The sequence below is a fragment of the Eptatretus burgeri genome, chromosome 9, assembly GCF_056783735.1.
Source record: "Eptatretus burgeri isolate ZD-2024b chromosome 9, Ebu_testis_v1, whole genome shotgun sequence".
NCBI classification, from domain to species: Eukaryota; Metazoa; Chordata; class Myxini; order Myxiniformes; family Myxinidae; genus Eptatretus; species Eptatretus burgeri.
In genome coordinates, this window is record NC_140969.1 from 166984 (window position 1) to 181268 (window position 14285).

Sequence of the window (14285 nt, forward strand, 5' to 3'; positions counted from 1 at the left end):
TGTCTGTCTGTGTCTGTCTGTGTCTGTCTGTGTCTGTGTCTGTCTGTGTCTGTGTCTGTCTGTGTCTGTGTCTGTGTCTGTGTCTGTGTCTGTCTGTGTCTGTCTGTGTCTGTCTGTGTCTGTGTCTGTCTGTGTCTGTCTGTGTCTGTGTCTGTCTGTGTCTGTGTCTGTCTGTGTCTGTCTGTGTCTGTGTCTGTCTGTGTCTGTCTGTGTCTGTCTGTGTCTGTGTCTGTCTGTGTCTGTCTGTGTCTGTCTGTGTCTGTCTGTGTCTGTCTGTGTCTGTCTGTGTCTGTCTGTGTCTGTCTGTCTGTGTCTGTGTGTCTGTGTCTGTGTCTGTCTGTGTCTGTGTCTGTGTCTGTCTGTGTCTGTGTCTGTGTCTGTCTGTGTCTGTGTCTGTGTCTGTCTGTGTCTGTGTCTGTGTCTGTGTGTCTGTCTGTGTCTGTCTGTGTCTGTCTGTGTCTGTCTGTGTCTGTCTGTGTCTGTGTCTGTCTGTGTCTGTGTCTGTCTGTGTCTGTGTCTGTCTGTCTGTGTCTGTCTGTGTCTGTCTGTGTCTGTCTGTGTCTGTGTCTGTGTCTGTCTGTGTCTGTCTGTGACTGTGTCTGTGGCAGCGTCTGTGTGTGACTGAGTCTGTGTCTGTCTGTGTCTGTGTGTGTCTGTCTGTGTCTGTCTGTGTCTGTCTGTGTCTGTCTGTGTCTGTCTGTGTCTGTGTCTGTCTGTGTCTGTCTGTGTCTGTGTCTGTCTGTGTCTGTGTCTGTCTGTGTCTGTGTCTGTGTCTGTCTGTGTCTGTCTGTGTCTGTCTGTGTCTGTCTGTGTCTGTCTGTGTCTGTCTGTGTCTGTCTGTGTCTGTCTGTGTCTGTCTGTGTCTGTCTGTGTCTGTCTGTGTCTGTCTGTGTCTGTGTCTGTCTGTGTCTGTGTCTGTCTGTGTCTGTGTCTGTCTGTGTCTGTCTGTCTGTGTCTGTCTGTGTCTGTCTGTGTCTGTGTCTGTGTCTGTCTGTGTCTGTCTGTGTCTGTGTCTGTGTGTGTCTGTGTGTGTCTGTCTGTGTCTGTCTGTGTCTGTCTGTGTCTGTCTGTGTCTGTCTGTGTCTGTCTGTGTCTGTCTGTGTCTGTCTGTGTCTGTGTCTGTCTGTGTCTGTCTGTGTCTGTGTCTGTCTGTGTCTGTGTCTGTCTGTGTCTGTGTCTGTGACTGTCTGTGTCTGTCTGTGTCTGTCTGTGTGTGTGTCTGTGTCTGTGTGTGTCTGTGTGTGTCTGAGTGTGTGTGTCTGTCTGTGTCTGTGTCTGTGTCTGTGTCTGTCTGTGTCTGTCTGTGTCTGTGTCTGTCTGTGTCTGTCTGTGTCTGTCTGTGTCTGTCTGTCTGTGTCTGTCTGTGTCTGTCTGTGTCTGTCTGTCTGTGTCTGTCTGTGTCTGTCTGTGTCTGTGTGTCTGTCTGTGTCTGTGTGTCTGTCTGTGTCTGTGTGTCTGTCTGTGTCTGTGTCTGTCTGTGTCTGTGTCTGTCTGTGTCTGTGTCTGTGTCTGTCTGTGTCTGTGTCTGTCTGTGTCTGTCTGTGTCTGTGTCTGTGTCTGTCTGTGTCTGTGTCTGTCTGTGTCTGTCTGTCTGTGTCTGTGTCTGTGTCTGTGTCTGTGTCTGTCTGTATCTGTCTGTCTGTGTCTGTGTCTGTGTCTGTCTGTGTCTGTGTCTGTGTCTGTCTGTGTCTGTCTGTGTCTGTGTCTGTCTGTCTGTGTCTGTCTGTCTGTGTCTGTCTGTGTCTGTGTCTGTCTGTGTCTGTGTCTGTCTGTGTCTGTGTCTGTCTGTCTGTGTCTGTCTGTGTCTGTGTCTGTCTGTGTCTGTGTCTGTCTGTGTCTGTGTCTGTCTGTGTCTGTGTCTGTCTGTGTCTGTGTCTGTCTGTGTCTGTGTCTGTCTCTCTGTGTCTGTCTGTGTCTGTGTCTGTCTGTGTCTGTCTGTGTGTGTCTGTCTGTGTCTGTGTCTGTCTGTGTCTGTGTCTGTCTGTGTCTGTGTCTGTCTGTGTCTGTGTCTGTCTCTCTGTGTCTGTGTCTCTGTGTCTGTGTCTCTGTGTCTGTGTCTCTCTGTGTCTGTCTCTCTGTGTCTCTCTGTGTCTCTCTGTGTCTGTCTCTCTGTGTCTCTCTGTGTCTCTCTGTGTCTGTCTCTCTGTGTCTCTCTGTGTCTCTCTGTGTCTGTAACTTTCTCTCTGTCTGTATGTCTCTGTCTCTCTGTGTCTCTCTGCGTCTGTGTCTGTCTCTCTGTGTCTCTCTGTGCCTGTGTCTGTCTCTCTGCGTCTCTCTGCGTCTGTGTCTGTCTCTCTGTGTCTCTCTGTGTCTGTGTCTGTCTCTCTGTGTCTCTCTGTGTCTGTGTCTGTCTCTCTGTGTCTCTCTGTGTCTGTCTCTCTGTGTCTCTCTGTGTCTCTCTGTGTCTGTCTCTCTGTGTCTCTCTGTGTCTCTCTGTGTCTGTCTCTCTGTGTCTCTCTGTGTCTCTCTGTGTCTGTCTCTCTGTGTCTCTCTGTGTCTGTGTCTGTCTCTCTGTGTCTCTCTGTGTCTGTGTCTGTCTCTCTGTGTCTCTCTGTGTCTGTGTCTGTCTCTCTGTGTCTCTCTGTGTCTGTGTCTGTCTCTCTGTGTCTCTCTGTGTCTGTGTCTGTCTCTCTGTGTCTCTCTGTGTCTGTGTCTGTCTCTCTGTGTCTCTCTGTGTCTGTGTCTGTCACTCTGTGTCTCTCTGTGTCTGTGTCTGTCTCTCTGTGTCTCTCTGTGTCTGTGTCTGTCTCTCTGTGTCTCTCTGTGTCTCTGTGTCTCTCTGTGTCTGTGTCTGTCTCTCTGTGTCTCTCTGTGTCTGTGTCTGTCTCTCTGTCTCTCTGTCTCTCTGTCTCTCTGTGTCTGTGTCTGTCTCTCTGTCTCTCTGTCTCTCTGTCTCTCTGTGTCTCTGTGTCTCTGTGTCTCTGTGTCTCTCTGTGTCTGTGTCTGTCTCTCTGTGTCTCTCTGTGTCTGTGTCTGTCTCTCTGTGTCTCTCTGTGTCTGTGTCTGTCTCTCTGTGTCTCTCTGTGTCTGTGTCTGTCTCTCTGTGTCTCTCTGTGTCTGTCTCTCTGTGTCTCTCTGTGTCTGTGTCTGTCTCTCTGTGTCTCTCTGTGTCTGTGTCTGTCTCTCTGTGTCTCTCTGTGTCTGTGTCTGTCTCTCTGTGTCTCTCTGTGTCTGTGTCTGTCTCTCTGTGTCTCTCTGTGTCTGTGTCTGTCTCTCTGTGTCTCTCTGTGTCTGTGTCTGTCTCTCTGTGTCTCTCTGTGTCTGTGTCTGTCTCTCTGTGTCTCTCTGTGTCTGTCTCTCTGTGTCTCTCTGTGTCTGTCTCTCTGTGTCTCTCTGTGTCTGTCTCTCTGTGTCTCTCTGTGTGTCTCTCTCTGTGTCTCTCTGTGTCTGTCTCTCTGTGTCTGTGTGTCTGTCTCTTTGTGTCTGTCTCTCTGTGTCTCTCTGTGTCTGTGTGTCTGTCTCTCTGTGTCTCTCTGTGTGTCTGTGTGTCTCTCTGTGTCTCTCTGTGTCTCTCTGTGTCTCTCTGTGTCTGTGTCTGTCTCTCTGTGTCTCTCTGTGTCTGTGTCTGTCTCTCTGTGTCTCTCTGTGTCTGTGTCTGTCTCTCTGTGTCTCTCTGTGTCTGTGTCTGTCTCTCTGTGTCTCTCTGTGTCTGTGTCTGTCTCTCTGTGTCTCTGTCTCTCTGTGTCTCTGTGTCTCTGTGTCTCTCTGTGTCTCTCTGTGTCTCTCTGTGTCTCTCTGTGTCTCTCTGTGTCTCTCTGTGTCTCTCTGTGTCTCTCTATGTCTCTCTGTGTCTGTCTCTCTGTCTCTCTGTGTCTCTGTGTCTCTGTGTCTCTGTGTCTCTGTGTCTCTGTGTCTCTGTGTCTCTGTGTCTCTGTGTCTCTGTGTCTCTGTGTCTCTGTGTCTCTGTGTCTCTGTGTCTCTGTGTCTCTCTGTGTCTCTCTGTGTCTCTCTGTGTCTGTGTCTGTCTCTCTGTGTCTCTCTGTGTCTGTGTCTGTCTCTCTGTGTCTCTCTGTGTCTGTGTCTGTCTCTCTGTGTCTCTCTGTGTCTGTGTCTGTGTCTGTCTCTCTGTGTCTCTCTGTGTCTGTGTCTGTCTCTCTGTGTCTGTGTCTGTCTCTCTGTGTCTCTCTGTGTCTGTGTCTGTCTCTCTGTGTCTCTGTGTCTGTGTCTGTCTCTCTCTGTCTCTCTCTGTCTCTCTGTGTCTCTCTGTGTCTCTCTGTGTCTCTCTGTGTCTCTCTGTGTCTGTCTCTCTCTGTGTCTCTCTGTGTCTCTCTGTGTCTCTCTGTGTCTCTCTGTGTCTCTCTGTGTCTCTCTGTGTCTCTCTGTGTCTCTCTGTGTCTCTCTGTGTCTCTCTGTGTCTCTCTGTGTCTCTCTGTGTCTCTCTGTGTCTCTCTGTCTGTCTGTGTCTCTCTGTGTCTCTCTGTCTGTCTCTTGTTTTATTTGTTATGTTTGCTTTCATTCTTTGTGTCCTCATTAAGAATATGTTGGGATTGAATTGAGCTTTGCTTTTCTATTTTCTTCCCACAATAGGCTCTCTTAAGAAAATATGTTATTTATAATTTAGAGTTATTGATAAACAACTATTTATTTTATTTCCTGTATGTGTTGCCATTAAATCATACTGTGTCCCAAATATTGGTATCGATCAGTCATCATGCTTTTTTGGGGATATTTAGAAAAACAGACAAGACATGCCTTTGAGTCATCATTTATTTACTGAACATTAATGACACTGTGGTCCTGATAAAGTACCCCAGGTTGTTTCCTGAGCAAATATTGAAACTATGTCTGCGGTGTGACTTGTCTTATTTATTATGTGTGTTTGTGTGTGCGTGCGTGTGTTTTGTGTGGCCAGGGAATTACAGGCCTCTTTAGTGCTCTTAAGGTGGTTCGACTTCTTTGACTGGGCCGTGTTGCTCGGAAGCTCGATCACTACCTGGAGTATGGTGCCACCGTCCTGGTCTTGTTGGTTTGTGTCTTTGGCCTGGCTGCACACTGGCTCGCCTGCATATGGTACTCCATCGGTGATTGTGAAGCGTTGGGTGAGGCGGGGGACAGCCGGCCACATGCCTGGCTGCATCAGCTGGGCAACAGCCTTGGCAAGCCGTATCACTACAATGCCAGTGGGGACGGTCACTGGGAGGATGGACCCGGGAAGGGCTCCATCTACATCTCTGCCTTGTACTTCACCATGACGAGCCTGACTAGCGTCGGTTTTGGAAACATTGCTCCAAACACGGATGGTGAGAAGATATTCACCATTGGCTGTGAGTACTGCCCGCAGGCTATATCGATTGTGTTCATTAATTGTTTAAAATTAATTTTACTAATGCATATTGAAATACTCATTCAGGCATAAAATGATTGTTACGTTTTTAAAGATCTAATGATGTGCTGCAATTAACCTGTTGTATACTGTGCTCAAAGAATAATGATTGATTGCTCAGATTATTGCAATATCTTTGTGGAAAGATTTTAACAAACAAAGATGAGTCATTTCTTTTTAACAGTCAACATTCATCTCATTGCAAAAAGTGCCTTTTGCTTATAATGACTCACCTTCATGATAATTAGAAACAAATGCTTGATAAAGGACCGAGGCACATCAACTCCACGCAATCTTAACTTGTATAAATAATTGAGTTGTGAAGACTCGAGATGGAAGATGATGGAATGGTACAATTTCTCCGTCGGTAAAGAGTACCTGCAGTTTTGGATTTTGGTTTTATACCCAGCATTTAAAAAAGAGTTGTTGATCATACTATCCCAAACAGGGAAACTTGGGACCTGCAAAATGGAGACATTATTGTTTTGTTTCTTTGTCTTCTATTGCTTACTTGCCATTCGTGAAATGTCCCATTTTCACTGATTTGAAACGCTGAGTTGTCTCAACATGCTGACAGATTGCCTTTAATCAGGTGTCAAGATCTGTATTTGTGTGATGTTTTTTTTCTTCTGACAACTGATTTGAAAGAAAATATTGTGTGCAAATATTCAGTGTAATCCACCTGCATATTGGAAATGACAATGGATAGTATTCGATTGAACAAGTCAGAGAAAGACTGAGTGAGGTCATTTCTGGGCAGTGGCAAGATCAAAGCGAAGGCAACAAACAGCAATCGGGATTGATCAAATATTTGATAATCGTGCAGAGGAGATGAAAGCAGACCCAAAGTGCAAAGCCCGTCGACATCCACTTTGTACTCAAAGTAAACTTGATGAAAACACCAAGTAAAACTAGAACTGCACTTGCAGAGCGCATACCTCTGCCAGGCTGAACAGTTTACGTTATGGATAACACTGATGGGCCGGACCTGCATCCGGACCTGAACCAAAATCTAATGAGCTTGTTCTCGTCATCTACTCAACTCATCCGCCAAGTTTCATCCTAATCCGTCTACAACGTTTCAAAATATCATGCTATATATAGTTTTTGGCTCCATCTCTCAATGATGAAGCATCACTTTAAAATTATAGAATCCGGATCTTCACCAAAATCTAATCAATTCATCCTTGTCACACACCCAACCTCTCCACCAAATTCCATCCAAATCTATCTAAGTTTTTGAGACACCCTGCTCAAAGGCAGACAAACAAGCAACCAAGAATGATGTCATGCATAGCATGATACTTGCAAAATCCAAATAAACTGTAGTTGCCATGGAAACAGCAATTTTGTAATTTGGAAAATTTGATTTATCAAGTGTTCCACATGATTGAATGTTATGCAAAACAAATTTGGTTGACACATTTTCTAATTGTGGCCTCATTGGGTTTTACATGTTTTGGATGGCTTTAACCTGGACCTTTGACTATGTTTGTTCTAATTTTATACACATATGCATAAAAATCATCAGTGTGCATTTCAATTTGACGAGTTTAAAAATTTCTGAGGTATGGTAATAAATTCACAAAAGGCAAATTTGATTAAAATGGGGTGAAATTGTTGTCATAGAAACCGTTGGTATATCAAAAAGGCGAAATTGATTGTCCTGATTTTTGGTGAACCAGGCATGTCTGTGACCAAATATGCAAATCCTGTTCAAATTTCAAGTTGATAAGATGAAAATTGAAGATTTTATGTGACCTTGAGCTTTGACCTTATGACCTTCAGGCCGAGGTCACATTTGCAACGGCGGCCGTGGGGTCTCCAAAATCTACGGCCACTCGCAATTATACGGCGGCCACAGTATTTCCATGGTCACACAATGTTGCAGTCACATATGTTTTTATTTTTCGGGAGCTGCACGGCATATTTATAAATTGTGGAGACCGAAAATGTGTGGTTGCCGTACGGTCTTTGATTTGATGTCGCACGGTGACCTGAGGGCGTTCCTGCGGCAGCCATAGAATTTTCAAGGCAGACGCAAGGTGCCCGCAAGACGACCGCAAGGCGACCGCAGGGGGGCCCTAAGGCGAACGTGCGGCCAGACGGACGGTAACGAATGGGTGAATTTTTTTTTTTTTTTTTTTACCATTTTTTTTTCGGCTTGTCGAATTGCTACGGCGAATGTAGAAATGAAAAAAGTTATAACTCCGCGTTATAATTCCACGGCGACCTTACGGCCTGTAAAATATAGCCATACGGCGTAGGGCCACCCTGAGACCACCTCAGAAACTCTGCGGCCGCCGCCGTTTCTGTCAATTCAGAGGGCGTACGGCCGCCGTATCCTCGCCGTAGAGCAAATGTGACTTAGGCCTTAGGTCTTAGAAACTGTGAAGACCGAAAAACGTGGGGTTGCCGTACGGTCTTTGATTTGATGTCGCACGGTGACCTTAAGGGGGCCCTGCGGCGGCCATAGAATTTTCAAGGCAGACGCAAGGTAGCCTCAAGGTGCCTGCAAGGCGACCACAGGGGGCCCTAAGGTGAACGTGCAGCCAGACGGACCGTAACGAATGGGTTAATTTTTTATTTTTTTTTACCATTTCTTTTGTTTTGGCTTGTCAAATTGCTACGGCGAACGTAGAAATGAAAAAGTTATAACTCCGCGTTATAATTCTACGGCCACTTTACGGCCTGTAAATTATAGCCGAACGGCGTAGGGCCACCCTGAGGCCACTGCAGAAACTCTGCGGCCACCTCACATTTCTGTCAATTCAGAGGGCATACGGCCGCCGTATCCTCGCCGTAGAGCAAATGTGACTTCGGCCTAAGCAATAGACTTCAGTGACCCAATATGCAAACTCTGTTCAAAATTTAAGTCAATCGGATGAAAATTGATGATTTTATCTGACCATGACCTTTGATCCTTTGACATTTAGACCTCAAAAACAAAATGCTTCTTAGTTTTGATTGGTGAACCAATTCAGTGACACAATATGTAATTTCTGTTCAAGCTAGCAGAGTACCCACCCTACGGGTGGCTGGAGATTGCATATTACTTGCTTAAAAAAAGTATAGGCTGTGTATTGCAAGAGGCCTCTATCGATGTTTGTGTGGTGTGTGTCTGAAGGGGTCTAAAACGGGTCGACAGGTCGAAAGGGTCTAAGGTGTCTACGACCCGTTAGACCTGTAGACCCTCAGAGGTCTAAGTGGTCCAAAGGGTCTATGGGGGTCTGTGATGGTCTAAAAAAGTATTTTAGGGGAATAAAGATGTAAAGGGTATTTCCTAATAGTAGTTATGGTCTGAAAGGTTCAAGGGGTCTAAGTGGTCTAAAGCATGTAAATGTCTTTACGAGTTGCAGAGGTCTAAAGGGCCTCAAACGGTCTTAAGGGGGCTAAATGGTCTTCAGGGGTCTAAAGTGTCGAAATGGGTCTAAGCAATCTAAAGGAGCAAAGGATCTCAGCGGTCAATAGGGTCAAACGGGGTCAAACAGTATTTTTTTTTTGTGTACACTGTCGAGGTTCCTATGAGAGTCTTAAAAGGTCCAAAGAGTTTAAAAGGGTCTAAATTGTTGAAAATTTCAAAGGGGTCTTAATGGTATTGTTGCGAATTCGTGCCCGCCGGCGTGCGGACGGCCACGTGACTCGAATCGCGGCACGTCGCCCACCGGACGGACAATTCTGTGGTGACTCTCTCAGAACAACGCCGGGAGCTAGTCACAGGTGCGGGTTTAACCCCACCACGACCGTGCCAATTGCCCACCCGCGCAGGATAGGGTTGCTCGCCAAATTTGATCTACCTAAGTACCTGCGCGAATGGTCGACCGGGCGATCGTACCACGCCACAGGCCAACTCCGGACACGAACCGCTTAAGCGGTCCGTTCCGTGCTACAGTGATAACCGAGCGGTGTTATCGTCGGCCTTGACGGTTCCGATTATTTACCGGGATGTTGCACCCACTACAAACCCCTTTCCGTGATGCAAGATGGAGGGTCAATAAAAAAAAGGAAAAGAGACGAAGCAGAGCGGGAACAGTTCAACAAACAAGCATTTTAATCACACGCACACAGACAAGCACGTATATACAGCCATACAGTCAAAAATGCACATATAACAGTTAAAACAATTATGCACAAAAAGCAAATGTAACAAAAGAAACGATGCAGAGCTACAACCGAATACGCGTACACACGGCAACACTTAAAACAATACTACTTGAGCCAGACTGGCGCCACCCACAGACATTTGCACAAAAACCCCAAAGGAAAGAAAGAAAGAAGTCGCGACTTCCCTTTTGTGTCTGGTGAGTCCCTCTCCCGCGACCGTCAGCGTGGTCGCGCCTGGCCCCCAACCCCTCTCGCGGCCGGCGAACCCTCTCTGGCACTCCCCGTCCGGACGCACAGGTCCACCTCGCAACGGGCGCTGCCGCGTCTCCCGTCCGTGCCTTCGTGACAGGGCCGCTCGCCAAGTCGCGGGCGCAGGACCCCTTCCCGAAGACCAACCAGACCACCAGCCAAGACGAAAAAGAAGAGGCGGAAGCGGCTGAAGACGAAGAGGAAGAGACCAGCTCCAGGACGAAGAGGAAGAAGAAGCTCTCGCGCGCCCACCCGTGTCCGTCTTTTATCGCGCGGGGCTCCGCCCTTCGCCCCACCCCGTTCTCGGCTCCACCTTCCTACGAGAGGGTTCCCGAAAAGGGCGTTCCCTCACGTTTTCCCTCCACCCCGCTCCGTGCGGGTACGGGGAGTCAGTTTTTGGCTCGGGGCCAGAGGATTATTCCCCCAAAAAGAGGCCCTCCTTTACATGACCTCTGACCTTTGACCTGCATCGCCCTCCTCCACTCCAAAGCGCGGGGAAGTCAAACGGAAGGAACAGGCGGGGAAACCTGCGCATCCTCTCAGTTCCCTCCTTTGCGCCTTTGTTTGCCGTTCGGAAGCGGACGTAGTGGCGAAGATGTAGTAGCGTAGATGGTGGAGGTGGCGTGGTTGCAGTGTGGTTGGCGCTGTGATGGGGATAGCGTGGTTGTTGAAATGTTGTGTGTTTTAAATAAAAGATAGAAAAAGAAAAACGACTGACTCAAAGCGTCACAGCCCGGATGGATCACATAAATTCCCTCTATACAACGGGTTTGGGCTAACTACACATGTACCTATGAAGATATCTCACCTGAGGGTCCTTTATGGTGTAATGCGATTTTCCACAGCCGTAACAGTATGTTCCAATAATAGTTACAGGTCCAATGGGGTCGATGGGGTCTAAAGGATTTTAGGGGTATCAGGGTTCTTAAGGGCCTAAAAGGTCTAAAATGGCCTAAAAGGTCTAGGGTCATTCTTAAGGTTATGTCTCAATAGTAGTTACAGGTCTAGATGGTCTAAGGGGTCTATAGGGTCTAAAGTGTTGAAAGGGGCCAAAAGGGTATAAACTGAGTCTAAAGGTCTAAAAGGTCTAAGTGTCTAAAGGGTGTGAAGGTCTTCAGGAGTGTAAGGGGTTCTAAAAAGTCTGAGAGGGTCTTAAAGGTTGAAAGTATCTAAATAGGTTCAATGGGTCTAAATAGGCCAAGGGTGTATAAAGGGTCTTGAAAGGTCCAAAGGGTCTAAAAGGTCTAAAATGGTTTAAAGGTGTCTAAAATGTCTAAGGGCTCTTAAGGTCTAATGCCTAAAGGGTATGTTCCAATCGTCTGTAATTAATTGACATACTCACGGTCCAACTCACATTCAAACAGTGTGTAATGAATAGACATACTTACTACATAGGGTGGGTGTCTGGAGGGAGGGGAGTGGGAGGAGGCAGGGGTGTGAGGAGGGAGGGAAAAGGGTGGGGTGGGAGTCCAGAGGGAGGGAAGGGTGGGAGGGGAAGGGTGAGAGGGTAAGGGGTGTGGTGTGGGGTGGGAGGGGGTAGGGGAAGGGTTGGCAAGAGGGACCGGATGTTTCCCGGCATTGCTGGGTCCCCTTGCTCGCCTCACCACATGTCGCTAAAGTTGAACAAACACCGCCACGTCATTAAAAACACCTTACCGCAATGTTATTAAAAACACCTTAATGCCACATTATTTAAAACACCTCACTTAATTCTCACCTAATTGTTGACCTTTTGGTAATGTTGGCCTCAAATAAAATTGGCTGGTTTAATTCATTCACTTGAAATATATACCCTCTTCAAATTTCAAGTCAATCAGATGAAAATAGAGTTTAGAAATCTCACCAAAGTTGTTGACCTTTTGGTCGATGTTGACCTCAAAATAATTGGCTGGATGAATTCAGTGACCTGAAATATAAATCCTGTTCAAATTTCAAGTCAATCGGATGAAAATTGAGGGTTTTAGAAATTTGACAAATTTGTTGACCTTTTGACCTTAAAACAATCGGCTTCTTGCTTATGCCAAACTCGACCACGTGGTGAAGGTTCGTGAAGATTGGTTTAAAATTGTGACCTGTAGGTGATAGACAGACAGACAGAATAACAAAATCAACTGACCAATAGACTTGAAATATCTTACATTTTGCAAATAATATAAACAAATAGAGATGCATTTAAAGTCCATTGACCTCATTCCAAATAAATAAATAACAAATCCTCCAGCACGTGCCATTGCCGGGGCGCCTTCGTTGCCCAGCGATGCTGCCGTGCAACACATGGAAATGGAATTGGGAGGGAGGGTGCACTTCTGAGGTGAATGTGTACAAATGGAGGAGAGGAAGTCGGGACCATACTCTGTGCAGAGTGTTGGTGCTGCTTAAGCAGTCTCCTTGGCTAGTGGGCACAATCCTGGACGGGTCACCACTCCGACACAGTATACCAGCAAGCTAGCACTCATTTTGCCGACCTCGGAAGGATGACAGGCGAGTTAACCCCACCTGGTATCAATTCAACAGCCGAGTAGGATTTGAACTCAGGATCCTAAGATCCCAAGCCCACCACCTTAACCATTAAGCCAACACCAGGCATACAAATGGTACTGGATATAGAATTGGGATGGAGCAGTGTACAAAAACATAAAGAATTGCTTTGCTATACATGTCCCCTACCAGTCCCAATGAATGTTCTGGAGATTAAAAATAAAAAAAGATGTTTGCATTTAACGCACGCTCAAGCCGATACCGGAACCAAAATGAAGAAGAAGAAGAGTGTCTATAATGCGCAGTGTTTGGGTCCATTTGGCAAAATAAAAGGAAAAGCGATTTTCATTTACTGATATATTTTGTAGACTAGAAACCAAGAGACAACTTTGATACAAAACCGGAGTTAAAAATTAGTTTGCTTTATGGCATGCTGGAGCCAATGTCAGGAACAACATGAAGAAGAAACTCTAACCCACTGTATTTCGTTTGCTTCTCGGCTTTGCCTATTTCATTTTAAATTAACCCCGTGTACATACGGCAAAAATATGCATCCGGTGTGTGTGTGTGTGTGTGTACTGTGTGTGTATATACTGTATATATGTATATATATATATATATATATATATATATATATATATATATATATATATATATATACACACACACATATATACAGATACATGTATACATATAAATTTACACATTGTGGTTATAGTGCTGGATTTATGGTTGTGGAGGCCCTGGAGCACACGGGTGGTGTTGACCCTTTCTGCCACCAACGGTGAAGTGAAGCAGAGGTTTTTTTTAAAACCCTTTTCACTGATGACAACCTCAACTCTTATATCTTATTCTGTGGCACCCCTCTGCATGTTTTCAGTCCTTTGCACATTTCAAACTCCCAGATCAAAGCTTCGTTTTATGTGATGTCAATCATGGTGTGATATCGATCTCCCGAGCATTTGCGGCAATCCATTGGGCACTAGAGAACTGTCTACAGACAGAACCGAAACCAATTAACCTGAAATGACAAGCAAAATGTACAAGCTAATCATATAGGTCCAGTGTATAAACTTAACCCAATTCCACTGGTGGTAACAATAGTTGCGAGGCACATATTGCATTTAAATGTGTGTACAGTATGTATGAATGCATGCATGCTCTCGTTGGTTGTTATCTCCATTTGTAGGTTTCAGGAGGTGGGAGGAAGTTCTCCCAGAACTCAAAATCTACACATCCTATTTTTTGAGTCAAGGATCATGATTCATGAACCAAACTGTGAAACTCCATTCTTACAGCCTCATTTCAGGGGCTGTTTTCAGAATCTTCACTGAACCTCCAACAAACTCCACTTGTCGGTCGTTTGGAGTGATATTCCCCTGAATGATTTTTAAATACAAGGGTTTTCTTCATCATTCCTGTAGCTCTGACTATCACTGGTACAATTACAGCTTTCTTCAATTTCCACATCCTCTTGACCTCATTTTTCAGATCCCGATATTTGGAGATTTTTTTCCTGATTTCTGTGCCATTTAATCCAAAGTCATTGGGGACTGAAACCTCGATCAACAATGTTGACTTTCCCTTTTTATATTTGAGTTATATGTCCGGATGCAATGCTTTGTTTGCAATGTTCACACTTGATGGGATTGTCTTGTCACACCTGAACGTTTTATGTTCATTTTCGAGGATCGGATTTAGTTTGTGTTTCCATGATTGTTCTGGGACCGGGATGTTGAAATGTTTACAAATGTGCCAGTGGATTACTCTGCAGACACTGTCGTGTCTTTCTGTGTACAGCTATTCCGACACGAGTTTTTTTTTTTTACATCCCGAAAGGCGGTGGCTGCAAGTGGTACTTTCTGTTTCTTCCCCACAAATCCTGCATTTGTTAAATTTACTCAATCCCATCATTTTCATAAAAGCATTAGTTTAATGTCCTTCGTCTTGGGCATTAATGATGATTCGTTCTCCATTCCAACTAATTTGACCTCTTCTTAGCCATTCCAAATAGCCTTCCTTGTTGATCCCTGTCCTGTTAAGCTCTTTTTTGAATCTTCCTGCTCTTCTATCATTCTCCCATTTGTCAGAGTACATCTGCTTATATTTCTTTTTGTAATTTTTCTATGCA

The 14285-nt window shown here is 45.6% G+C and overlaps 1 long non-coding RNA gene across 2 annotated transcripts in view; it reads left to right on the forward strand.

Annotated features, from left to right (window-relative positions):
* Window positions 1-14285, forward strand: part of LOC147019393 (uncharacterized) — a 60052-nt gene that overhangs the window by 6354 nt on the left and 39413 nt on the right. For both annotated transcript variants that reach the window (XR_015061397.1, XR_015061398.1), the window contains exon 2: window positions 4853-5264. This is a non-coding gene — a long non-coding RNA (uncharacterized LOC147019393). The remainder of the gene's footprint in view (window positions 1-4852; window positions 5265-14285) is intronic.